The sequence below is a fragment of the Tachyglossus aculeatus genome, unplaced genomic scaffold (genome assembly GCF_015852505.1).
Source record: "Tachyglossus aculeatus isolate mTacAcu1 unplaced genomic scaffold, mTacAcu1.pri scaffold_116_arrow_ctg1, whole genome shotgun sequence".
NCBI classification, from domain to species: domain Eukaryota; kingdom Metazoa; phylum Chordata; class Mammalia; order Monotremata; family Tachyglossidae; genus Tachyglossus; species Tachyglossus aculeatus.
The window spans coordinates 239,920-267,787 of NW_024044848.1; the positions used below are offsets into that span (position 1 = coordinate 239,920).

Sequence of the window (27,868 nt, forward strand, 5' to 3'; positions counted from 1 at the left end):
TTTGTTGTCTGTCTCCCCCTTCTTAACTGTGAGCCCGTTGTTGGGTAGGGGCCATCTCTATATGTTGCCAACTTGTACTTCCCAAGGGCTTAGTACAGTGCTCTGCACACAGTAAGCGCTCAATAAATACGATTGAATGAATGAAATAAAAATTTCGTGGTTCCATGGCCGGCTAGATTCTCCCTTCCGTGTCTGGGAATTTCCATTGTCTGAGAGTGGGTGGGGAAGGACACATCTATTTCCTTCTGTCAGGGCTTGCACCCTGTCCCAACCTAACACCCCCAAAAAGCAGGCCCAGTCGATCGGCAACTCAACCTACTTCTGCCGAGCTTGTCACGAAAAAAATGAATTACAAGATCTTAGTTCAGGGTAGGAATCCCCTCAATCAGAACCTTGGTGAGCCCAAATTCACCTCGAAGAAACTGTCTGAGATTTTCCTTCGGGGAGATCTCTCCCTTAGAGATAGCATGAGCAAGTGATAAGGCTACACCTGGGTTCTGCTACCAGCTCTCTGTCATTGGCATTCCTTTGGGACCTCACTGCACCTCTCTGGGCCTCGGTTTCCTTCTCCATAAAATGGGGATACAGCCCCTGCTCTCCTATCGTTTGACTTGATTGGCAGAAGGTCTGTTCTGTTCATCCTGTATCTGCCCCACCCGTTGGCTCATAGTAAGTCCTTAATAAATGATCCAAGCAAAATACCACTTTGAGGTGAGGAAATTGGACGAATTCATCTTCTATTTTTTTGCTGCCAGTCCCCCACTCAGACTTCCTGGAACGATCTAGGGTTAAGGGTTCCTGCTGGTTCTGGATTCTCACCTCTCCTTTTCTCCTCTTGCACGTTGGTGGCTGTGACAGGAAAGTCTTTGTGAGGTGACTTGTCCTCAATGGTCACCCGTTTACCTCACGGTCCCCATAAAGCAGCCACTTTTCTGGGCAGGGTCGGGGAGGGGGCTCCCCCGGAAGGAACAGCCCTGAGCTCTGCCTGAGAGGCCTCATTACCTGGGAAACTCCGGAGCCAGTTGATGACATCATCCCTGAGGTTCAGCAGGGTTCAGACTGTGCCACGAGTGTTACCCATGTTTTCCTGGGGCATTTTAGGGTAGTCATGAGCCTTCATTAAGACTGGACAGTCTGCTTTTCAATCAATAAATGGTATTTATTGATCACGTACTGTGTGTAGAGCAGTGTAAGAAGCTCTTGAGAGAATACAATACAACAGAGCTGCTAGAAACGTTCCCTGCCTAGAGCTTACAGTCTAGAAAGGGAGACAGATATTAAAATAAATTATGGATATGTACGCAAGTGCTCTGGTGCTGCGGGGTGAGTGAATATCAAGGGCTTTGGTAATATCGATCCGAGTGTAAAGTGACATGGAGAAAGAAAGGGAAAAGGTTTAGCTAGGAAAGGCCTCTTGGAAGAGACATGATTTTAATAAAGCTCTGTAGGTGGAGAGATTTTGAAGCAGCATTAGCTAGTTAAAAAAGCACGGGCCTGGGAGTCAGAAGGATCTTAGTTTTTATCCCAGTCCTGCCACGTGCCCGTTGTGCCACCTTGGGCAAGTCACTTCACCTCTCTGGGCCTCAGTTACTTCATCTGTAAAATAGGGATTAAGACTGTGAGCTCATGTGGGACATGGACTGTGTCCAACCTGATTAGCTTGTATCCACTCCAGCGCTTAGTACAGACCTGGAACATAGTAAGTACTTAACAAATACCATAAAAAGGGAATGTTTGTTGAATATGAAGGTGGATGGAGATCCAGGCCAAAGCAAAGATCTGGACAAGAGATCAGTGGTGAGACAGATGTGATTGAGGTACAATAAGTAGGTTGGCATTACAGAAGCAAGGCATGTAAACTTGGGTTGTAGTAGGCAATCAGAGAGGTAGGATAGGAGGGGGAGAGGTGATTGAGGGTTTTAAAATGACGCTAAGGAGTTTCTGTTGTTGCGGAGCTGTATAGGCAGCTACTAAAAGTTTTTGAGGAGTGGGGAGATGTGAACTGAACGTCATTTTAGGAAAATGATCCGGACAGCAGAGCAAAGTATCGACTGGAGTGGGAAGAGACAGGAGGCAGGGAGGTCAACCAGGAGGCTGATGCAGTAATCAAATCGGGATAGGATAAATGCTTGGATACATATAGCGGTAGTTTGGATGGAGAGGAGATGGCAGAACATTAACAGTGTGGATTTGGTGCCAGACTGAATATATGAGCGTGGTGAGTCGAGGATAATGCCAAGGTTATGGGTTTGAGAGTCAGGTAGGATAGTGGTGCTGTCCACAGTGATGGAATAGTCCGGAGGTCAGATTTTGGGTGGAATGATGAAGAATTCTGCTTCGAACATGGTAATTTTGAAGTGTTGATGGGACATCAATTAGAGATGTCCTGAAGGCAGGAGGAAATGTGAGACTGCAGAGAAGGAGGGAAATAGCGTGACCCAGATAATAAAGCACAGGCCTGCGAGTTAGAAGAATGTGGGTTCTAATCCCAGCTCTACCACTTGTCTGCAGTGGGACCTTGGGCAAGTCAGTTCAATTCTCTGTGCCTCAGTTGCCTCATCTGTAAAATGGGGATTAAGACTCTGAGCTCCATGAGGGGCAAGGACTATGTCTAACCTGATTAGTTTATATCTACCCTAGCACATAGTACAGTTTGTGGCACATAATAAGCACTCCCCCTCCATCCCCCTCTCCCCATCCCCCTCTCGTCCCCCTCTCCATCCCCCCATCTTACCTCCTTCCCTTCCCCACAGCACCTGTATATATGTATATATGTTTGTACATATTTATTACTCTATTTATTTATTCATTTTATTTGTACACATCTATTCTATTTATTTTATTTTGTTAGTATGTTTGGTTTTGTTCTCTGTCTCCCCCTTTTAGACTGTGAGCCCACTGTTGGGTAGGGACTGTCTCTATATGTTGCCAATTTGTACTTCCCAAGCGCTTAGTACAGTGCTCTGCACATAGTAAGCGCTCAATAAATGCGATTGATGATGACGATGAAGTACTTAACGAATATCATTTCAAAATAGGAGAGAGATCTGGGCTGGAGAGGGAGATTTGGGAAGCATCTGTGTAGAGGCGGTAGCTTGATTCAGTCAGGTGGTGGCAGAGCCAGAGTGTGAGTGGTGATGGAGAACACGAAGCATTATGGCCTAGTGGATAGAGTTAGAAAATCATGGGTTCTAATCCCATCTCCACAACATGACTGATATGTGACCTTGGGCAAGTTACGTCACTTCTCTGGGTCTCAGATACTTCAACTGTAAAATGGGGATTAAGATCGTGGGTTCCAAATGGGACAGTTATGGTGTCCAACCTGATTAGATTATATCTACCCCAGCACTAAGAACAGTGTTTGACACATAGTAAGCATTTACCTAATACCATTATTATTATTATTATTATTAAAATACCTCATCTGTAAAATAGGGATTAAGACTGTGAGCCCCACGTGGGTCCGGAGTACCTTGTATCTATCTCAGCACTTAGAACAGTGTCTGTTACATAGTAAGCGCTTAAAAAGTACTATAAAAATTAGCATGAATGTGGAGAGAGTCAGGCAGAGGGGCAGTCATTCTCGTTCCGCTCCGCTGCCCCCTTCCTCTGCCAACTCCCAGGGCCTCCCCCTTGCTCTACCCCATTAGAACATCTCTATGTACATCACCCTTGCTTCTGCACCAGACAGGAGGAGAACCAGATGAGAAGGGAACTGTCACAAAACCGGATGAACTAGAACGATGGTCAGGGCCAGAGCAGGAACCCAGGAAATCAGTGCAGAGAAGACAGGAATGGGGCAAGGGAAGCAACGTGACCTAGCAGATAAAGCAGACTTGGGCAAGTCACTTCACTTCTCTGGGCCTCAGTTACCTCATCTGTAAAATGGGGATTAAGACTGTGAGCCCCACGTGGGACAACCTGATCATCTTGTATCACCCCAGCGCTTAGAACTGTGCTTCGCACATAGTAAGCGCTTAACAAATGTTATTATTATTAATATTAATATTATTAATATTATTAATATTATTATTATATCAAGCTGTTATCTGTTAAGGGGTTGAGGATGGATTTGGGGACAGTGACGGAGATGTAACAGACATTATGAAGGACAGGTTCCTGAGGAAAAAATACATGGGGCTGTGGAGGCGCCAGTCGAGGACGGTGATGGCAGCGATGAGGAGATTCCACATCAGGGCCGCCAGGTAGACCAGGAAGAACAACGTGGCGTGGAACAGCTACAGTTCCCGGGAGCCATCTCAGAACCTCAGGAGGACAAATTCTATCACTGTGGAGGCATTGGCTATTTTCTAGGGGAATCTGTGGATTGCCCAAGGATACACAGAATGAAGGGTAATAACAGAATGGGATTCAGAAAATCACCATTTTGAATTTCTTCCCTCTATCTCGTTTCCTGCCACCGAATTCTATGGTTCATAACATCCGGTTTTCTGAAGATCCTCGGAGGCGGGAGAATGCAATGGCTTTGGAGAAATGGGGGTCGGAAGCCCCTCCTATCCCTGACACCTGTCAACATGCTCAACAACTCTATTTCTGCTGAGTCCTTTTTCGTGTGTACCACCATTGCTTCCTGATACTGTTTTGCACGTCAGTGACTTGCACATAGAAGCGGGTTGGCCAAGGGCTGTCTGTACATTTGCTCACATTCCTATACGTATACACATGTGCACAAATGTACGCACATTTATTCACCCACGTGACCTCACATATACACCGACACAAATGTAAACACACTCCACTACACCAGTAATAGAGAAGCATCATGGTCTAGTGGAAAAAGCACCAGCCTGGAAGTCAGAGGACCACTAGCTTACTGTGTAACCTATGGAAAGTCACCTCGCTTATCTGTACCTCAGTTGCCTGCTCTTCCTCATACTTAGACTGTGAGCCCCAAGGGGGGCCGGAACTGTGTGTCCAACTAGATTATCTGGTATCTCCCCACAGTTTAGAACAGGGCTGGTCCCTTAGTAAGTGCTTAACTACTCTAATTATTGTTGATAATTATTAAGTATATTTACACATTGGCGCATGCGCACACACGTACACACCCACACCCACACCCCCCACACACACAATGCATGCGCAGACAAATATATATTTTCAAGGTGCCATGATAGATTCTCCTTCTGTGTCTGGGGTTTTCTATTACCTGAGCGTGGATGGGAAAACTTACACCCTTTTCCTTCTGTCTAGGCTTGTGAGCTTCTCCAACCCAACACCCCCTTAGACACCGGCCGAGGAGATCCACAGCTCAGCCTGCTGCTGCCAGGTATGCCAAGGGAAACATGAATAAAAGAAAGAATTCTGGTTCAGGTCCGTGAGAAAATCAAGGATCCCCACAGGTATGTACAGGTCTATTAATTATATAATGATAATGGCATTTATTAAGCGCTTACTATGTGCAAAGTACTGTTCTAAGCGCTGGGGATGTAACAATGTGATCAGGTTCCCCCACGTGGGACTCACAGTCAATCCCCATTTTACGGATGAGGTAACTGAGGCACAGATAAGTTAAGTGACTTGCCCACAGTCACACAGCTGACAATTGGCAGAGCCTGGATTTGAATCCATGACCTCTGACTCCAAATCCCGGGCTCTTTCCACTGAGCCAGGCTGCTTCTTTAATATTTATTTATTTTAATGCCTATCTCCCGTTCTGGACAGTAAATTTGTTATGGGCAGGGAACGGGTCTACCGAGTCTGTTGTACTATTACCACCCCCCAGCTCTTAGTACAGTGCTCTGCACAAAGACAGCGCTTCATAAATACCACTGATGAAGATGATGAAGTTACCACCTCAAAGAAAAGATTTGAGATTTTCCTTAGACAAGATCTCTTTACCTTGGAAACAGCATGGGCTAGTGGTAAAACTACAGGCCCTGGGTTCTGGTCCCAGCTCTGCCATTGGCAGTCTTTGGATGACTCACTTAACTCTCTGGGCCTCGATTTCCTTCTCTGCAAAATGGGTATACAGCCCCTGCTCTCTCCCTATCACTTAGCTCTTGAGCTCTGATTGACACAAGGCCTGTTCTAATAATCTTGTATCTGCCCCAGACATTGACTCATAGTAAGCCCTTAATAAATGCCCCAAATGAAAATATCACTTTGAGGTGAAGAAATTGTACAGAGTAGTTTTCTCATCTGTTTTCACCACCAGTTTTTTCCCCCTCCGACTCACTGGAATGGTCTAGGGTTATGTTTCCTTGCTGATTCTGGATGCTCACCTCTTCTTGTCTCCTCTTGCACAGTCATGGCTGTGTCAAGAAAGGCACTGTGAGGTAACTGTTCTTAATGGTCCCCCGATGACCCCATATTCTCCTTAAATCAGCCGCTGTTCCAGGCAGCATCGGGGAGGGGGCTCCCCTGGGAGGACCAGTCCTGAGTTCTGCCTGAGAGGCCTTGTTAACTGAAGACTCGGAGCCCATTGGTGACATCATCCCTGAGGTTCTTCAGGGCTCAGACTGTACCATTAGTGTTACCTACTGCACCCATGTAGCCCTAGAGGATGATTTGACACTGAACAGTCTGGGTTTCCCCTAGTCTGTGTCCAGTCTCGTGTTTTTATTTTGAATGCCAGGATCCCCTCTCCTCTCCAAACTCGATAACTGCTGTTGGGTGCGTGGCCCAGAAGCTGCATGTGTGTTTAGAGGTAGCATAACAGTTTTGGAGGAATGGAGGTGGTCAGAGACCCCACTGGGAACATGTTTTAATTTGGGGTTCTTAGGTTATGTTGCATTCCTATTATATAACACACTCTGTCACATGTTTGTGTATCCAGTAATTATGCATGCCATTGTTGGCCAACCTGAGTGTGCCTGAGCCCCTTTTGGTACCAGCATAAATAGACCAGGGTACGACCTAGGCTTTGGTAATTGGCTTTATTGCTCTTTTTTTGCTTATTCCATATTTCCTTTACCCAAAGCAAAGATAGCCTGATTTTTATCTCAAAGATCCACCCTCAATCTACCCATAGAAAGTAAAAATGCAAAAGTCAGTCACTCCTTTTGACTAATGCTGAGTGGTGTCCACAACCATCAGCCCTTCTTCATCCCCACTCTTTCCTTCCCCTTGCTTTGTCCCCTGCTACCTACAGCACCTTCGTCCACATCTCAATGCCCTTTATTTCACCATCCAATTGCCCTGACCCCCGACACAGGGCTGGATTCAGGCGGTTGGGGACAGAGTTAGAGGGTGTCGGGGAACCACACAATGGAGGACACTGTGGTATTTTTTTAAGCACTTACTATGCGCCCAGCACTGTTCTATGTGCTGGGGTAATTATAAATAATCAGTGTGTCCCGCGTGGGGCTCAAAGTCTTAATACCCATTTTACAGTAGAGGTAACTGAGACACAGATATGTTAAGTAGTGTGCCCAAGGTCACACGATGATGGGGTGTTCAGTAAGGAACAGTCTTCCTTGGTCTAGTGGCTTACAATCTCCCTCTCCAATCTGCCAGATCCTCTTCCTTGCCCATCCCCATTAGGACAGCTCCATCTCCCTCACCATTGTCTCCACACCAGGCAGGGGCTGGACTCTAGACTCTAAAATGGTTTCTAGATTGTAAGCTCGTTGTGGGCAGGGAGTTGGGAAGGCAGCATGGCTCAGTGGAAAGAGCACGGACTTGGGAAACAGAGGTTGTGGGTTCTAATCCCAGCTCTGCCACTTGTCTGCTGTGTGACCTTGGGCAAGCCACTTAACTTCTCTGTGCCTCAGTTACCTCATGTGTAAAATGGGGATTAAGACTGTGAACCTTATATGGGACAACCTGATTTTCTTGTATCTACCCCACTGTTTAGAACAGTGCTTGGCACATAATAAGCTTTTAACAAATACCATAATCATTATTATTATTATTGTTATTACTAAGACTGTTGTATCATACTCTTCCTAGAACTTCATCATCTGCTCTGCACACAGTTAGTGCTCAACAAATACCACTGACTGATTGATTAAATAATTAATTAATTCCTGTCTCCCTATCTAGACCGTAAGCTCATTACTGGCAGGGAACGTGTCCACCAAGTCCGTTGTATTGTACTCTCCTAAGCTCTTAATACAGTGCTCTGCACACAGTCAGCACCCAATAAATACTATTGATTGATTAATTAAAATACGTCTCTCCCATCTCTCCTATGAATCGACATCTTATCGTGGCAGGAGAGTTTATGTATGCTGATGAAACGCAGAGGTATGCCACATAAGGAAAGGTCTAAGCCAAAGTGTCAAAGTCGTTTCACCTGTGCTAGACAGCAGTGGCGTGGGAAAGAGTCAAAGGCAGATGATCAAGTGATCAAAATGTTGATCAAAGACAACGGCAGAGACTCAAAGTTTTACTACATGGAAGAAGGCAATGCTAAACCACTTCTGTATCTTTACCAAGAAAAATCTTCAGATACATATACCAGAATGACCTAATGGCAGACTACTCCACGGAATTTGAAGAGATGTCTCCCCCTATAGACTGTAAACTCATCTGACAATTCTGTTGTATTGTACTTTTGTAATTACTTCAGACAGTGCTGTGCAAACAGTAAGTACTCAAAAAATACCATTGATGATAGTAATGATGACCGCATGGTACCCACACTTTTCAGTAGGAAATAGGACTAATGGCCACCATAGTCAAGGAAGTCAGTGGAGGAGAAATGAGAGATGAGAAAGGGAAGACTGGCCACCAGGAAAGGCAAATAAATCACTTAATCAATCAATATTCTTTATGGAGCACTTACTGGGTGCAGACCACTGTACTAAGTGGTTGAGGGAGTATGGTATAACAGAGTTGGTAGACGCTTTCCCTGTCAACGAGAAGCTCACAGTCTGAAGGGGGAGGCAGATAATTAATCAATCAATCAATGGTATTTATTGAATTCTTACTGGTTACAGAGCACTCTACTACCTGCTTGAGAAAGTACAATGTAACAGAGTTTGTAGACACGTTCCTTCTCCAAAATAAGCTCACAGTCTAGAGGGGGAGACCGACATTGAAATAAAAATCAGATTGGCACAGAAATGCTCTGGGGCTGAGGGTAGGGTAAACCAAGAGTGCAAATCGAAGTGCAAGAGGGATGTAGAAGGGAAAGGGAGTAGGGGAAGTGAAGGCTTAGTCAGGAAAGTCCTCCTGAAGGAGATGTGATTTTAATAAGGCTTTGAAGGTGGGGAGAGTGATCTTGTTTCATATATGAAAGTAGAGGGCATTATAGGGTAGAGGCAGGATGTGTGTAAGGTGTCGGCAGAGAGAACATAGGTCCTTCTGACTCCCAAGCCCATGTAGCATGAAAGGTAGCATGGTCTAGTGGAAAACGAACATGGGCCTGGGAGCCAGAAGAACCTGGGTTCTAATCCCAGCTCCATCAGTTGTCTGCTATATGACCTTGGGTAAATTACTTAACTTATCTGTGCTTTAGTTCCCTCATCTGTAAAAAGAGGATTAAGACTGTGAGCCCTATATGGGACCGGGACTATGTCCATCCTGATTACCTTGTATCTACCCTAGTGCTGAGAACAGTGCCCGGCACAAAGTAGGCTCTTAACAAATTCCATTATTATTATTAATAAAATGAGAAGCAGTGTGGCCTTGTCCCTAGAGCCTGGCCTGGAAGTCAGAGGACCCAAGTTCTAAACCGAATCTGCCATTTGTCTGCTGTATGACCTTGGGCAAGTCATTTCACTTCTCTGGACTTCGGTTCCCTCTTCTGTAATAAAGGGGTTAAGACTATGAGCCCTATGTGGGACAGGAAATGTGTCCAACCTGATTAGCCTTTATCTACCTTAGTGCTTAGAACACTGCCTGGCACATTGTAAATATTTAACGAACATTATTATTATTATTATTATTATTATTATTATTATTATTCAGTGCCTGGAACATAGGGAAAGCTTAAAAAATATTATTATCGTAATTATTAATAAGGATAATAATAATAAATACCATTGATTGATTGATAGAAATGGAGATCCAGAGACATAAAGTGAGTTGCTCAAAGTCACCAAGGCAACAAAAGGCAGAGCTGGGACTAGAACAATTCTGCTCCTTGACATTAGGCCATTACATCAGCCATTGGTTTGATTAGCAGACCCCAAAAGGAAATCTCATGGGGAAGAACAATTAATCCATGTGGAGCCTCGGGAGACACAGAGCAAAAAAGCACTGGAGACACCGGGGTACTCAACTCCTCCTGCGACACAATGGTAGCTTTTCTTTAGGGAAAAATGGAGACATCTTGGCAAAGCATCCTGGTAAATTCGTCCTCATGAAGATGTTTTTCCAGCTTCTCCAGGAACTCCAATACATTGATGAGCATAAGGAGGCATCCTAGACGAGTGGAGATTGCCCCCTTAAAATCTGGGATAGATGCAGTGAGTCTTGATGTTGCAGGGTTTGGGAGAAGCGATAGTTAACTGGGTCCAGGGAATCAGGAGAAAGAGGAGGAAAATCGATCCTGGCGTCACTGCTTGCTGCACAAATCTCCCCCCAACCCCCAAGCTTCTCTGCCTTGCTCTATCAATAGATCCAGCAAGATATTTATTCAATTCATTCATTCATTCATTCAATCGTATTTATTGAGTGCCTACTGTGTGCAGAGCAACGTACTAAGAGCTTGGGAAGTACAAATGAGCAACGTATACAGGCGGTCCCTATCCAACAACGGGCTCACAGTCTAGAAGAGGGAGACAGACAACAAAACAAAACAAGTAGACAGGTGTCAATACCATAAGAATAAATAGAATTATAGTTATATACACATTATTAATAAAATGAATATAATAAATATGTTCAAAGAAAATAAATAGAGCAATAAATATGTACAAATATATACAAGTGCTGTCTGGAGGGGGAGGGGGTATGGAGGGGTGGTGATATGGAGGGGAGGAGGAGGAGGAGAGGAAAAAGTGGGGGCTCAGTCTGGGAAGCCCTCCTGGAGGAGGTGAGCTCTCAGTAGGGCTTTGAAGGGAGGAAGAGAGCTAGTTTGGGTTGAATGCCTACTGTGTGAAGAGAACTGTCCTAGGTGCTTGGGAGACTACAACAATAAAGAGTGGGTAGAGATGATCTCTGCCCACAGTGAGCCTGCAGTGTTTTATGGTTTTTTTTGGGGGGGGGCTTGGGGGGTATTTTATAGTCGGGGGATGTTTATGGCATTTGTTAAGCTCTTACTATGTGCAAGGAACTGTGGGTAGAGATGATCTCTGCCCACAGTGAGCCTGCAGTGTTTTATGGGTTTTTTTGTTTTGTTTTCTGGGTATTCTATAGTCGGGGGATGTTTGTGGCATTTGTTAAGCTCTTACTATGTGCCAGGAACTGTAGTAAGCTCTGGGGCAGATACAAGCTGGTCCTAAATGAGACATCCAAATTTAATCCCCGTTTTATGGATGAGCTAAGTCCCAAAGAAGTTAAGTGGCTTGCCCATGGTCACAGAACAGACAAGTGGTAGAGATAGGATTATAACCTAGGTCCTCTGTTTCTTAGACTCATGCTCTATCCACTAGAACATGCTGCTTCTCAAGTGCAAGAAGCCAATGAACCAGGGACCAGGGAGCACTAGGAAGATGGTCTGGGGATGAGAGACAGAGGGAAACATGCTATAAGAGCCCAGAGGACCAGAAAAGCAACGGTTCAGTTAGTTAGTTATTGTATTTATTAACCACTTACTCTTCAGCAGTGCTAAGTACTGAAGTAGATTCGAGATTATCAGTCAGGAAACAAATATAGAAATAGGGTGGCTAAAGATGAGCTTACAGTCTAGATGATCGATCTATCAATCAATCAGTGGTATTTATCGAGAACTTACTGTGTGCAGAGCACTGTAGTGTACTGGGGATAGCACTGTACTACACTGTGGAGAGTACAATATAACAGCAAACAGACACATTTCTTTTCCACAAGGAGCTTACACTCTTTAGAAGGAGGCAGACACTAATATGAATAAATACATTATGGTTGTGAACATAATTCTTGGGGGGCTCAAAGTGAGGTGAATACAGGGAGCAAATACAAGTGCAAGGAAATCAGGTGAAAGAGGGCTTAATCGGTCTAGGCCTTTTGGAGGAGATGTGACCTTAAATAAGGCTTTGAAATTGGGGAGAGTGGTGGTGTGGAATATATGCAAGAGACGCTGCATGGTGTAGTCGATAGAGCACGGGCCTGGGAGGCAGAAGATCATGAGTTCCAATCCCAGTTTCAACACATCTCTGCTGTGTGACCGTGGGCAAGTCACTTCACTTTTCTGTGCTTCAGTTACCTCATCTGTAAAAACTGAAGATTAAGAGTGTGAGCCCCGTGGGGGACAGGGATTGTGTCCAAACTGGTTAACCTGTCTCTACCCCAGATCTTAGAACAGTGCTTGGTATATACTAATAATAATGATGGTATTTGTTAAGCGCTTACTATGTGCCAAACACTGTTCTAAGCGCTGGGGTAGATACAAAGTAATCAGGTTGTCCCACGCGGAGCTCACCGTCTTCATTCCCATTTTACAGATGAGGTCACACAGGCACAGAGAAATGAAGTGACTTTCCCGAAGTCACACAGCTGACAAGTGGCAGAGCCTGGATTGGAACCCACGACCTCTGACTCCCAAGCTCGGACTCTTGCCACTAAGCCACGCTGCTTCAGCACTTAACTATTACTATTATTACTCTTAAGGGTGAAGAAATTCCAGGACAGAGAGGGAGGGCAAAGGAAAGTAAAGAGAGTAGCAGAAACCAGTTTAGCATCAGGGTGAAAGTGGCAGGTAGAGAGAGGGCCTGGGAGGGTTTCTGGGGTGTGGAACGAGAGTGACAAACCCTTATAATACCTGGGTGGAAAATCCAGGATGGATCAATAATCACAGTATTATTTCTACTACAATGATATTTATTCTCCACCTTCTGAGTGCACAGCAGTTACTTCTCTTTATAGGGACAAGGGGATCAGTTTGGGGAGCAGAGGACTTAACCCTACATCTAGGAGGAGAAACCAAGCAATAATAATCATCGTGGTATGTGTTAAGTGCTCACCTTGTGTCAGGTATTGTGATCAGTACAGGAAAACTAGGTTGGACACACTACCTGTCCCACGAGGGGCCCATAGTCTAAGTAGGAGGGAGAACAGGTATTGAATCCCCATTGTATAGGTGAAGAAACAGAGGCACAGAAGAATTGAGTGACTTGTTCAAAGTCACAAACTAAGCAAATGGTGGAGTCAGGATTAGAATCCAGGTCCTTTGACTCCCAGGCCCGTGTTCTTTCCACTGCTTCTGCTTCCTATTTTACCTGCCTAGAACTCCTTCCCCACAAATATCTGTTTTCCCTGCCTTCAGAGCCTTCCTCAAATCCTGCACCTTTTTAAAAACTGGATTTTGTTAAGTGCTTACTATATGTCGAGCACTGTTCTAAGCACTGGAGTTGATTCAACTTTATGAGGTTGGACACAGTCCCCTTCCCAAGTCACTTCACTTCTCTTTTAGAGGTGTTCCATAACCCGTAAAATGGTGATTAAGACGGATCCCCTTATGGCCCATGAACTGTGTTCAATATGATTAGCTTATGTCTACCCCAGTGCTTAGTGCAGTTCCGGGCACTTAGTAAGGGCTTAACAAATACCATTAAAAAAAGAAGAAACCGAAATCCTCATCTTCCCTCCCAAATCCTGTCCTCCACCTAGATTTCCCAGCACAGTTGACAACAACCCCTTCCTTCCTGTCTCAGAAGACTACAACCATAACATTATATTTGATTTCTCCCTCCTCTTCAGCTTTTGCATCCCGGCCATTGGCATATCCAGTAGGTTTTTCCTCCCCAATATTTCCTAGATCCACCCCTTACTCTCCATCCAAATGGCCACCACCCAGGTCTGGACCCTAGCCGTACCACAGCTAGAATACTGGATCAGTTTTCCACTTAGTCTGAAATTGTTCAATCTCTCCAGTAATTGCATAAATCTGCTGCCCAGATAATCTTTTCACAGCATCTTTCTGCACGCATTCCTCCCTCCTCTTTAAATGGTGATCCACGCACCTCCAAATCCAGCAGAAATTCTTGGCTTGTGATTTGAACCACTCCATCATTCCTTTCCCTCTTACCTACCCAACCTGTTCTCCCACCTCACCTTAGTTAATACTCCCAGGCGCTTTGCAGCGTGTTTGGCATAAATTAAGTGCTCAATAACTAATGTGGATTAGTGGAAAGAGCACGGGCCTGGGAGTCAGAGGAACTGGATTCTATTTCCCGCGCCCCTCCTGCCCCGGGCATTCCCCTATTCCCCACCTCTAGACCATAAACTCATTGTGGGCAGGGAATGTGTCTGCTGCATTGTTATATTGTACTCTCCCAAGTGCTTAGTACAGTGTTCTGCATACAGTAAATACACAATAAATGCAATTGACTGATGGACTATTCCTGGCTCCGCCACTTGCCTGCTCTGTGACCTTGGGCAAGTCACTTCACTTCCTCTGTGCCTCAGTTCTCTCACTGACAAAATGGGGATTCAATGTCTGTTACTCCATCCTACTTAAACTGTGAGCCCACTGTTGGGTAGGGACTGTTTCTATATGTTGCCAATTTGTACTTCCCAAGCGCTTAGTACAGTGCTCTGCACATAGTAAACGCTCAATAAATACGATTGATGATGATGTGAGCCCCATATGGGACCTGATTATCTTATTTGGAATCATCATGGCCTAATGGAAAGAGCATGGTCCTGGGAGTAAGGGGATCTAGGTTCTTCGCCCAGTTCCACCACTTGTCTGCTGTGAGATCTTGGGTAAGTCACTTAAATTCTCTATTCTTTATTTACCTCACCTGTAAAATGGGGATTAAGACTGTGAGCCCCATGTAGAACCATATTCCATATTCCACTGGGCCCAAACTGATTAGCTTGTATGTACCCCAGAGAATTGTACAATGTCTAGCACATAAAAAGTGCTTAACAAATACCATAAAAAATAAAAGTTAAAATAAATAGTATTGATTGATTTATTGATCCTACTGCCTCCAGAAGTCCTTCCCCAATAAATTTCTAACCTTCCCATCTTGTATCATCTCTTGCAACCTCAGCCCTTCCACTCCACCTAAGGACTTTTCTCAGGTCCCACGAAACATATCCATATCGTACATACCCTATAACCCCCCTATCTGTAATTGATTTAGGCATTTGTCTTCTCTGCTAGACTTCAGGGTAAGGAACCATATCTTAAAACTTTTTGCACTCTTCTAAAAGCTTAGTAGAATGTTCTAAACCAAGTGTTTCCCCATTACATGGTATTAATGCAAATGAAGTGAGGGAAGTTGTAAAACAGCTGTCCTGGTAAATATCTCAAAGTGGGAGCAAACCATCGAGTTTGTGATTTTTCATGGGAAGCCTGGGACTGGGAGTCAGGAGGGATCTGGGTTTCAATCCTAGCTCTGCCACTTACTTTCTGAGTGACTTTGGGCAAGTCACTTCTCTGTACCTGAGTTCTCTCATCCGCAAAAATGGAAATTCAATATCTATTCTCTCTACTACTTAGACTGTGAGCCCCATGTGGGACCTAATCATCTTTTATATAACACAACGCTCAATACATTGCTCAGTACATAGTAAGTACTTAACAAGTACCACAGTTATTATTAGTGGATAGTCCAGATATGTGAGAGTGAGGTACATTCTATGGTTCTCAGTGGTCCCATCTTTTCAGATGTTCTGATAGAGATGGTTCCTTTCTCTATGTCTGGTTAAAATTGGCAGATCATAGTCAACCACACCACAGATGGAATTCCCCCTCCTGGGGTTCTCAGGAGTCGGGAGCTGCAGCTGATCCATGCCATGCTGTTCCTCTTGCTCTATACCTGATGGCTCTGACGGGGAATCTCGTCATCGTCGCCATCAGCACCCTTGACCAGCACCTCCACACACCGTCACCGTCATCGTCCCCAAGTCCATCCTGGTCTATCTGACCACCTGCCGCTCCATCCCCTTCCTGGATTGTTGTTTGCAAGTCCTTCTGGTGGTTTTGATTGCCACTTCAGAGCCGTTAATCCTCACGGAGATGTACTACGACCATTACAACCACCAACTGCCGCCCCCTGCGCTACGAGGTCTTCATGGCCTGAGGGGGCCTGTGGGAAGATGGCGGCCGCTTCCTGGCTCTGTGGGTGCCTCCATGGAGCGTCCCTCTCAGCTAGTGCATTATCCTTGCGAATCTGTAGGTCCCGTGAGATCCAACAGTTTTTCTGTGATGTCCCCTCCTTGCTGAAGATCTCTGGTTCGGAATTACATGCAACCTCGATTTGACTGTAGTCATTGGTTTCTGTTTGACTTTGTTCTGCTTTGTTTCCATCAATGTCTGTTATGTGCACATCTTCTCTACTGTGCTGAGGATCCAGTCTGCAAAGGGACGGTACAAAGCCTTCTCCACCTACCTAAACATCAATTACCTCTGTTTCGTTCACTACTTATTTAGCGCCTCCCTCAAAGTCCCCCTCAGCCATGATTCTGTTGTTTACCGTGTTTTACACGATGGTGCCCGCCATCCTGAACCCCCTCATCTACAGTCTGAGGAACAGAGACATAAAGATCACGCTGGGGAGGGTCCTAAAGGGGGAATTTAATCTCTCAGAAGAGGAGGCCCCTCCTCTTAGCATGATTTACCAGAACATCACAACAGATGAGTTTCAGTCAATCGATCAGTGGTATTTATTAAGTGCTTACTGTGTGCAGAAAACTGTACTAAGTGCTTGGAAGATTACAACAGAGTTGCACTTAGATTTGTTCCCTCTTCTCATCCAACTCTCAGACCCACAACACTTATGTCTATTTCTGTAATTTGCTTATTTATATTAACGTCTGTCTTCCCCTGTATATTGTAAGCTCATTGTGGCGAGGGAACGTCTACCAACTCTACGATATTGTCCTCTCCCAAGCACTTAGTATGGTGCTCTGCACATAGTGTGCACTCAAAAATTACAATTGATTGATTGGTAGACACCATTCCTTCCCACAAGGAGCTTACAGTTTACAGGGAGATCCCCAACAAAGACCATTCTGTTCTCTTTCAGTCTCTTCACTCCAGTTTTTACTGGCTGAATGGATTCCCAACTCACATTCCCCACCACATTCATGCACTAGAGCTTCTCCTCTTTCTAGTCTGATAATGTTCATAAATGACAAATCAATTGCGTGGGCCTCCACTCCCATGACCTCCCACCTCTGTCCTATTTTTATTCACTCTAATTCCAGCACTAACGATCTGCGGAAGGACAAGGCTCATCCTGCCAACTCTTCCCCATTTGTTTGACTCCTAGACCTTCATCGATCTCATACCACTAACCCATAGCCCTAGTTCACAAGCACAGTCTGTCTCCTTTGCTCTTGTGAGTGAGAAGCAGAGTGCTATAGTTGGAAATATAAATATCAGGCCAATTTCGTCCAATTCATGTTTATCCTTGAGTGCTTTAACACTGCCCTCTTCTCCACCGTTATTGACACCCATGCCCATCACCCTCTCCAGTTCTTCCAGTCATTTAACTCCTTCTTCTGGCCCCCTGGCCCACCAGCTCTCCCACCCCTTGCCCCCAAAGACCTGGCCACCTATTAAGAAAATTGACACTATCAGGTGTGATCTTCCTAAAATCTTCCCTGTCCCCCCTCAGTCTCTCAACCCTCCTGCCCCCTCTTCAACATTCCCATCTTTACCAGCAGTATTTCTAAAGGTAATCTCCTGCCTTCTCTCAAATCCACCACCTCCACCAGCGCATCTGACCCCATTTCTTCGCAACCTATCAAAACCCATGTCCTCTCCCTTCTTCTCACCCTAACAGTCATCTTCAACTGTTTGCTCTCCGATGGCTTTGCCCCTACTGCTTTCAAACATTCCCAACTCTCTCCTATCCTAAAAAACCCTTTCTTGTCTCCATGGCTCCCTCCAGTTGTCACCCCATCTCCCTCCTACCATTCCTCTCCAAACTCCAAGAGCAAGTTGTCTAAACCTACTGTCTCAAATTCCTCTCCTCCAATTCTCTGTTCGACCCCCTACAGTCCACAGAAATCTTCTATCCCCTTCACTCCACGGAAACTGCCCTCTCAAAGGACACCAATGATCTACTTCTTGACAAATCCAACGGTTTCAAATCCATCCTAATCCTCCTCAACGTCTCGACTGCCTTCAACACTGTCGACCACCCCCTACTCCTGGAAACATTATTCATTCATTCAATCGTATTTATGGAGTGCTTACTGTGTGCAGATTACTGTACTAAGCGCATGAGAAGTACAAATCGGCAGCATATAGAGACGGTCCCTACCCAACAACGGGCTCACAGTCTATAACGGGGAGAAAAACAACAAAACAAAACAAGTAGACAGGTGTCAATGCCATCTGAATAAATAGAATTATAGCTACATACACATGCTCAATGAATGTCCCATCCTATCCCGACTGGATTACTGCATCAGCGTCCTCTCTGATCACCCATCCTACAGTCTATACTTCACTCTGCTGCCCAAATTATCTTTCTACAGAAACGCTCTGGGCATGCTACTCCCCCCCTCAAAAAGCTCCAGTGGCTGCCTGTCAACCTACGAATCTAGCAAAAACTCCTCACTCTGGGCTTTAAGGCTCTCCATCACTTCTCCCGCTCCCACCTCACCTCCATTCTCTCCTTCTACAGCCCAGCCTGCATCCTCCGGTCCTCTGCCACTAACCTCCTCATTGTGCCCGTTCTCGCCTGTCCTGCCGTCGACCCTCGGCCCACGTACTTCCCCTGGCCTGGAATGCCCTCCCTCCACACATCTGCGGAGTAAGCTCTCCTTCTCCCTTCAAAGCCCTACTGAAAGTTCACCTCCTCCAGGAGGCCTTCCCAGACTGAGCCTCTTTTTTCCTCTCCTCCTCCCCATCCCTCCCGCCTTACCTCCTTCCCCTCCCCACAACACTTGTATAAATTTGTACAGATTTATTACTCTATTTTACTTGCACATATTTACTATTCTATTTATTTTGTTAATGTTGTGCCTATAGCTATAATTCTATTTGTTCTGATGATTTTGATGCCAGTCTACATGTTTTGTTTTGTTGTCTACATCCCCCTTCACTCAATTGTATTTATTGAGTGCTTACCATGTGCAAAGCACTGTACTCAGCACTTGGCGAAGTACAATACAATAATAAACAGTGACATTGCCTGCACACAACGAGCTTACAGTCTAGTCTTATCTGGAGACTAATACAGTTTGGCCACCACACTCCATTTAATACAGTCTCCTAAAGGATGGGCTGGCCTCCTTGCTTAAAATTTCTAATTTCTCATCTATCATTTCATTGTGGGTCAGCATGCCACCGTGCTACCTAAATAACACAATTTTGTGATGGCATCTAGCCCTGTGACCATAAAAAGTCTTTGATTGGGTGTAGATGTAGACTGATTCAGCAAAACAGTTTGCAATCATCTGCAGGTTGTCTTTGGTGTGTGATTCTAGGGCACAGCCATCTCTAAACAGCTATTCATGAATGACCATCTCTAGGATTTTGGTTGAGGATCCAAGTCGGTTGAGTCCCAAGAGCTACCCAGAGGAGTGAAAGGGTGTTGTACCAGCTGCATCCATGTCTCTTGTCGCATTTTCCAGCAAGGTTGAGTGGTATCCGTTCAACAGCACCAGACTCATATGCAACCCTGCCTCACTCCACTGGTGGTCGGGAAATGGATACTACTACTGCTACTACTACTACTACTACTACTACTACTACTACTACTACTACTACTACTAATAATAATAATAATAATAATGATGATGATGATGATAATAATTGTGATATTTGTTAAGCACTGACCTATGTGCCACGCACTGTACTAAGTGCTGGGGTGTATACAAGTAAATCTGGTTGGACACAGTTCCTGTCCCACGTGGGTCTCACATTTTACCCCCATTTTATCCCCAGTTTACTGATGAGATAACTGAGACACAGAAAAATGAAGTGATTTACCCAAGGTCACACAGCAGGCAGGTGGCAGAGGCTGGATTAGAACACATGAGTTTATGAATCCCGGGCCCGTGCACAGCATCCCTGTCTCTGCCTTAATCTCAGAATCTGCATGACATTTTGAAGATGTATTAAGGTCATTTTCAGAGCCCAGATCTACTGATGTTGACGACGGCTTTCATAAAATCTGCTACAACATAACAGCTCAATGAACTTGTGAGGGAAAAAAAGCACTTGTTTTGTCTTTTCCTCACAACTGTTTGATCCAGAGTGGAATAGATACTAGACTCGAGTAAGGAGCATACTAGAACCGGGGCCCGAGGCTCTTGCCTGTCCCACCGTCGACCGCCCGCCCAATTCATCCCCCTGGCCTGGAATGCCCTCCCTCCCAACATCCACGAAGCTAGCTCTCTTCCTCCCTTAAAGGCCCTACTGAGAGCTCAACTCCTCCAGGAGGCCTTCCCAGACTGAGCCCCCTCCTTCCTCTCCCCCTCCCCTCCCTCTCCATTCTCCCGCCTTACTTCGTTCCCTTCCCCACAGCGCCTGTATATATGTATATATGTTTGCACATATTTATTACTCTATTTGTTAATTAATTTATTTATTTTACTTGTACATATCTATTCTATTTATTTTATTTTGTTAATGTGTTTTGTTTTGTTCTCTGTCTCCCCCTTCTAGACTGTGAGCCCACTGTTGGGTAGGGACCGTCTCTATATGCTGCCAACTTGTACTTCCCAAGCGCTTAGTACAGTGCTCTGCACACAGTAAGCACTCAATAAATACGATTGATTGATTGCTTACAAGAAAGCCAGAACAACGTTCTAGTCCATTAATACGTCCACCAATGGTATTTATTCAACGCAATAAATAAGATTGAGTGAATGAACACTTACTGAGAAGCAACGTACTAATGGATTTGGAACATATTGAACAGGACTGAACAGCTGTCCAGAAAATCAATGTCCAGCCTCTGGAGCTGGGGACAGGAATCATTTATTGGTGGAGAAAACAGTTGAAAGAGTGGATGGAATAATGGAAACTTTTAAGAAGAGCAGTTTTGGAACATTGGCTAAGAACCATTATCCTTGGAGGAGTGAAAGAACAGATGGAGGCCAGCCCTATTCAACCAGTAGCAGTAGTAGTAATAGTAGTATTCATAGTAGAAAATGGTACCAGTAGTGTTAGTAATAGTCATAGTAATTGCAGTAATAGTAGTAGTAAGAATAATAAGAACTGTGGTATTTGTTAAGCATTTACTATGTACCAGGCACTGTACTACGTGCTGGGGTAGATACAGACAAATCAGATTGGACTGTCTGGGTCCCACATCAGGCTCACAGTCTTAATCCCAATTTTACAGATAAGATAATTGAGACACAGAGAAGTGAAGTGACTTGCCCAAACTCACACAGCAGACTAGTGTGAAAGATTCAAACCCAGGTTCTTTCTGATTCCCCGGCCCTTTCTCTGTATACTAGGCCATGCTGTTTCTCTTAGGAATTAGTAGTAATACTAGTAGTAATAGTAATAATAGTAGCGATGGTAGTAGTAGTCGTCATAGTAATAGCAGTAATAATAATAATAATTGCATTTATTAAGTGCTTACAATATGAAAACCACTGGTCTAAGCGCTGGGGGGATACAAGGTGATCAGGTTGTCCCAAGTGGGGCTCACAGACTTAATCTCCATTTTAAGATGCAGTAACTGAGACCCAGAGAAGTTAAGTGACTTGCCCAAAGTCACACACTTGACAGGTGGTGGAGCAGGGATTTGAACCCATGACCTCTGACTCCAAAGCCCGTGGTCTTTCCACTGAGCCAATAGTAGTGATAGTAGTAGTAATAGTAGTACCAGTAGTAGTAGTATAGTAGCAGTAGTACCAGTAGCAGTAATAGCAGTACTAGTAAAGTAATAGCTGCAGTAATTGTAGTAACACTAACAGTAGCAGTAAGAGTAGTTTAGTAATAGCAGTAGTAGTAGTAACAACAATAGTAGTATAGTAATAGTAGTAATAAATTTATTTATTGCGTGTAAAACACTTTGAGTGTAAAACACTGTGGTCAAGAAAGCACAACAGAAGGACGAGTAAAAGTCTCTGCTTACAAGAAGTGCTAACAGAAGGTAGATACTGATAGCGGAATCAGAATAAATAATCGACTACACATTCATGAATCAAATCAATGATAGCAATCTAATTGATTGATGCATTAAATTCTACACGTCTTGATGAAGGAGAGTACATTTTGTATTCTCCTGTTACTCTTTTAGCACAAAGTACTCAATAGGCACTCAGCAGGTGCTCAGTAAATGCCACTGGATTAAAAAAATTGAATATGCTTCTAACCAAAAGTGCTATGACAGAGGGAAAAAAGATCTAGAATACTAGAATAACCAATATTTGTTGAAATTGAAACCAATCTTCCCTAATCCAGACTGACATTATTGGTCGCATGTCAGACAGTCAATCATGTTTATTGGGCACTTACTACGTGCAAAGTACTGTGCCAAGCACTTGGGAGAGTACAATATAACAATACTACAGACACAACACATTTCATCATCATCATCATCAATCGTATTTATTGAGCGCTTACTGTGTGCAGAGCACTGTACTAAGCTCTTGGGAAGTACAAGTTGGAAACACATAGAGACAGTCCCTACCCAACAGTGGGTTCACAGTCTAAAAGGGGGAGACAGAGAACAAAACCAAACATATTAACAAAATACAATAATTAGAATAGATATGTACAAGTAAAATCAATCAATATATAAATAGAGTAATAAATATGTACAAACATACATACATATATACAGGTGCTGTGGGGAAGGGAAGGAGGTAAGATGGGGGGATGGAGAGGGGGACGAGGGGGGAGAGGAAGGAAGGGGCTCAGTCTGGGAAGGCCTCCTGGAGGAGGTGAGCTCTCAGTAGGGCCTTGAAGGGAGGAAGAGAGCTAGCTTGGCGGATGGGCAGAGGGAGGGCATTCCAGGCCCGGGGGATGACGTGGGCCGGGGGTCGATGGCGGGACAGGCGAGAACGAGGTACGGTGAGGAGATTAGCAGCAGAGCAGAGGAGGGTGCGGGGTGGGCTGTAGAAGGAGAGAAGGGAGGTGAGATAGGAGGGGGCGAGGTGATGGAGAGCCTTGAAGCCCAGGGTGAGAAGTTTCTGCCTGATGCATAGATTGATTGGTAGCCACTGGAGATTTATGAGGAAAAACTTTCCTGCCCATAAAGAGTTTACAGTCTAGAGGGGGAGACCAACATTAATATAAATAAATTACAGATATGTACAGAACTGTTGTGGGGCTGGGATTGGGGAGTGAATAAAGGGAGAAGTCAGGGTGATGAAGAAAGGAGTTGAAAAAAAAGGAAAAGAAGGCTTAGTCAGGGAAGGTTTCTGGTAGGAGATGTGCCTTCAATAAGGCATTGAAAGTGGGGAGAGTAATTGTCTGTTACAAGGAGGGAAGGCTTTCCAGGCCAGAAGCAGGAGGTGGGCAAGAAGTCAGCAGTGAGATAGATGAGTATGAAGTAAAGTGAGAGGGCTAGCATTAGAGTAGCGAAGTATGTGGGCTGGGTTGCAGAATGGGAGTGGCGAGGTGATGTAGGAAGGGGAGAGGTGATTGAGTGCTGTAAAGCCAATGGTGGGGAGTTTCTGTTTGATGCGAATGTTGGATGGGCAACCTTTGGAGGTTTTTGACGGGAGTGGAAACACGACCTGAACGGTTTTTTTAAAAACTGCTGTCAGTGGGAAGCTGTTTCCACAGAGCAGGAGAGTGGCCTAGTGAATAGAGCACTTCCTTCTGAAAGTCAGAAGGACCTGAATTCTAAATCCAGCCATTTGCCTGTGGTGTGATCTTGGGCACTTGACTTAACTTCTTTGGGTTTCAGTTTCCTCAACAGCAAAATGGGGATTCAGTAACTGTTCTCCCTCCTACTTACAGACTGTGAGCGTCATGTGGGACAGGGACTGTATCTATCCTGATCAATTTGTAAATACCCCAGTGTTGAAGGCAGTGGGCACTCATAAAATCCCATTACAGCTACTAGACTGTAAGCTCACTGTGGGCAGGGAACAAGCCTGTGAATTCTCTTGTATTGTACTCCCCCAAGCACTTAGTAAAGCGTTTTGTACCCAGTGGGCACTTAATTAATGCAATTACTCATTGTGGGCAGGGAATGTGTCTATTGTTATATTGTGCTCTCCCAAGTTCTTAGTGCAGTGCTCTGCACACAGTAAGCGATAAATAAATACAATTGAATGAATGAATGAATGAATAAACTCTGCTGCTACTGTTACTACTGTTGCTGCAATTATGACCACTATTTGGCCCCAACATTTATGTCATCGCACACATGCACAGGCAAAAGTCTCAGTCAAACATCTCAGGTGCACAGTTGGGACTACAGTGAAAATAGCAGGGAAGGCCATGCCTCTAAGTTGCTTTGCTAAGTGGTGGTAACTTCCCCAGTGGATCTATGATCAAAAATTTATCCCAGACATGTTTCTGATTTAGGAGCCTCTCTCTACAGCCCTCAGTTAATACCATTTTTTTTTAACTCCTTGGAGACAAAATCATCAGAATCCCCGAGAAAGCTCACTGGCAACCTCAGCTCTACCCTTCTTAACTAAACTTCCATAAGTCCCTGTCCCCCAGGCCGGGAGGGAACAATACATTCCCTTTCTCAGAGGCCCTTGACTCAATGCCCTGGAACCAGACATAATAAGGGACCAACGGATCTCTCTTCAGGCTCACCGGCAGCCCCCTTTTACTTGTTCCTCAGATCCCTTTGGGCAGCAGGCGGGCTGAGTCTGAAAGCTATGTGGAGACTCTCCCCTCCCCACGGTGAGCATCAGCTGTAGAGAAAGGAGGCGAACCCAAATCAGTGCAGCCCAGACGACCCCGATGCTGCACATAGTCTGGTGAGTGCAGAACCTGAATCAACGATTAACCATTGTCACCGTCCCCTTGCCCCTCACATCCACACAGAGACCCTTCTCTGCCCCACTCTCGAACTCAGAACAGAAAGTGCAGAGTCAAACCAAGGGGACGGTTTAAGTATCCATCATTCAAGCAAACGTCCACTGTCCAGGGGTGCTGTTGGGTGATTTGTGGGGTGTTGGGAACCCCCTCCAGGCACTTCAGAGAGCCCGTGCCCCTACTTATCCTGCACCAGGATGAATTCCCATCCCCAATTCGGATCCCAGGGAGTGTGCCTATCCTGCCCTACCTTCTCAGGTGCTCCATCTTGGGTGTCAGGAAGCAGCATAATCTAGGGAAAGTGCATGGGCCCTGGAGTCAGAGAACCTGGTTTGTAAACTCATCTCCACCAGTTTTCCGCTGAGTGACCTGAGGCAAGTCACCTAACTTCTCAGTACATCGGTTTCCTCATCTGCAATATGGGGATTAAATCCTCCTGTGTCTGATTTAGACTGTGAACCTCGAGTGGGACAGAGATTGCATCCAACCTGATTAACTTGTATCTACCCCAGTGTTTAGTACAGTGCCTCGCACGTAATAAAGACATAGCAAATGCCATTAAAAGTGAAACAATCTGGGTAGCTGGACCGGGGCTGGAGTTGGTGCTGGCGCTGGTGAGGCCAAGGTCAAAGGTCTTTGAAGGGGAGAATCTGCTCAGAAAGATGGGAAGTGGTGTGAGTGAGAGGTGGGTGAGGAGCAGAGGCTGTTTTGTCATGACCCTGGAGATCCAGGCTCTCCAGGTATTGAGGGTGAATAATAATAATAATTGTGGTATTTTTTAGGCTCTTACTATGTGCCCAGCATTGTACCACACACTGGGGTGGATTCAAAATAATCAGCTCCCATATGTGGCTCACATTTGGGTATCATCTGCATAGAGGTAGTAGTTGAAGCCATAGGAACGAATGAGTCCTCCAAGGGAGTAAATGGAGAATAGATGGGGATTAGAACTCAGATCCTCTGACCCCAACCTGGACTCTTTCCACTAGGCCATGCTGCTTCTCTTGACCCAAATCCTTTCCTAAGCGCCTGGAATGCCCTCCCTCCTCAAATCTGCCAATCACACTTCCCCCCTTCAAAGCCGTTCTGAAGGCTAACCTCCTCCAAAAGTCCTTCCCACACTAAGCACCCCTATTCCTTAGCTCCCACTCCCCTTCATGTCGCCCCGACTTGTTCCCTTTGCCCTAACCTCCGCTCCCTGCCCCAGAGCAACTTTATATGTGTACATATCTGTAATTTTGTTTATTTATATTCATGCCTGTTTACTTGTTTGGATTTCTGTCTCCCCCTTCTAGACTGCAAGCCCTTACTGAGAGCTCACCTCCTCCAGGCGGCCTTCCCAGACTGAGACCCCTCCTTCCTCTCCCCCTCCTCCCCCTCTCCATTGTCCCCCGCTTTACCTCCTTCTCTTCCCCACATCATCTGTATATATGTATATATGTTTGTACATATTTATTACTCTATTCATTTATTTATTTTACTTGTACATATCTATTCTATTCATTTTATTTTGTTAATATGCTTGGTTTTGTTCTCTGTCTCCCCCTTCTAGACTGTGAGCCCACTGTTGGGTAGGGACCGTCTCTATATGTTGCCAACTTGTACTTCCCAAGCGCTTAGTACAGTGCTCTGCACACAGTAAGCTCTCAATAAATACGATTGATTGATTGATTGATTGATTGATTGCAAGCCCTTTGTAGGCAGGGATTGTCTCTCCTTATTGCTAAATTGTGCTTTCCAAACGCTTAGTGCAGTGCTCTGCACGGAGTAAGCGCTCAGTAAATGCGATCGAATAAATGCATGAATGAATGAATGAATGAATGAATTAATTAATTAATGAGAAGTTGAGGAATAGTATGTTTTAAAATTCGGCATCCAGCTGAAGTTTGAAATGAATTCCAATCATCCACTTACTCATTTCCTGTCCACATTATTCCCAAGAAATCCAAGTAGAAAACGGCCAATGTCTCCATGGTGACAGAATTCCTCCTTCTGGGTTTCTCGGATGTCAGGGAGCTGCAGTTGGCCCACGCTGCGCTGTTCCTCCTGGTCTACCTGGTGGCCCTGACGGGGAATCTTCTTATCATCACCATCACCGACCTTGACCAGCGCCTCCACAGTCCCATGTACTTTTTCCTCAGGCACCTGTCCGTCTTCGACCTTTGCCTCATCTCTGTCACTGTTCTCAAGTCCATCCTCAACTCCTTGACCAACTGCAGATCCATCTCCTTCCAGGGCTGTACTACACAGGTCTTTTTATTGATTCTTTCTGGTGGTTCAGAGGTTTTCTTTCTTACAGCAATGTCCTTTGACCACTACGTGGCCATCTGCTGCCCCTTGCACTATGACATCATCATGAGCTGAGAGTTTTGTGCGAAGATGGCCGCCGCCTCCTGGCTCAGCGGGGGTCTCCACTCCCTGATACACGCGGCTATCACCTTTTCCTCACACCTTTGCGCTCCTCGAATCATCCACCAGTTTTTCTGTGAAGTCCCCCAGTTGCTCAAACTCATATGACTTTGAGAGGCCCAAGCAGAAGTCATTGTTCTTGTTCTCAGTGTTATTTTGTTTTTGGGCTTCTTTGTATCCATCCTCGTGTCTTATGTCCACATCTTCCTGGCGGTGCTGAAGATGCCGGCCACCGAGGGCCGGACCAAAGCCTTCTCCACCTGCCTGCCTCACCTAGCCATGGTCTTTCTGTTTCTTTTCACGAGTGCGTTTGCCCACCTGAAGCCACCCTCATCCTCCCCATCGACGCTGGACCTGCTGGTGTCCGTGTTCTACAAAGTGCTGCCCCCCACCATGAACCCCTTCCTCTACAGCCTGAGGAACAATGACATGAAGGCCGCCCTGGGGAAGATATTCTCTGTCCACTTCATTTCCGGGGTAAACTGATCCTCTCTCTTTGCTCTGGATGTGTACAGCGAGCTCTCC

The 27,868-nt window shown here is 45.2% G+C and overlaps 1 pseudogene; it reads left to right on the plus strand.

Annotated features, from left to right (window-relative positions):
• The first annotated feature begins 1,743 nt into the window (after positions 1-1,743).
• On the plus strand, positions 1,744-27,829 carry LOC119922643 (annotated as a pseudogene).
• The last annotated feature ends 39 nt before the right edge of the window (positions 27,830-27,868 follow it).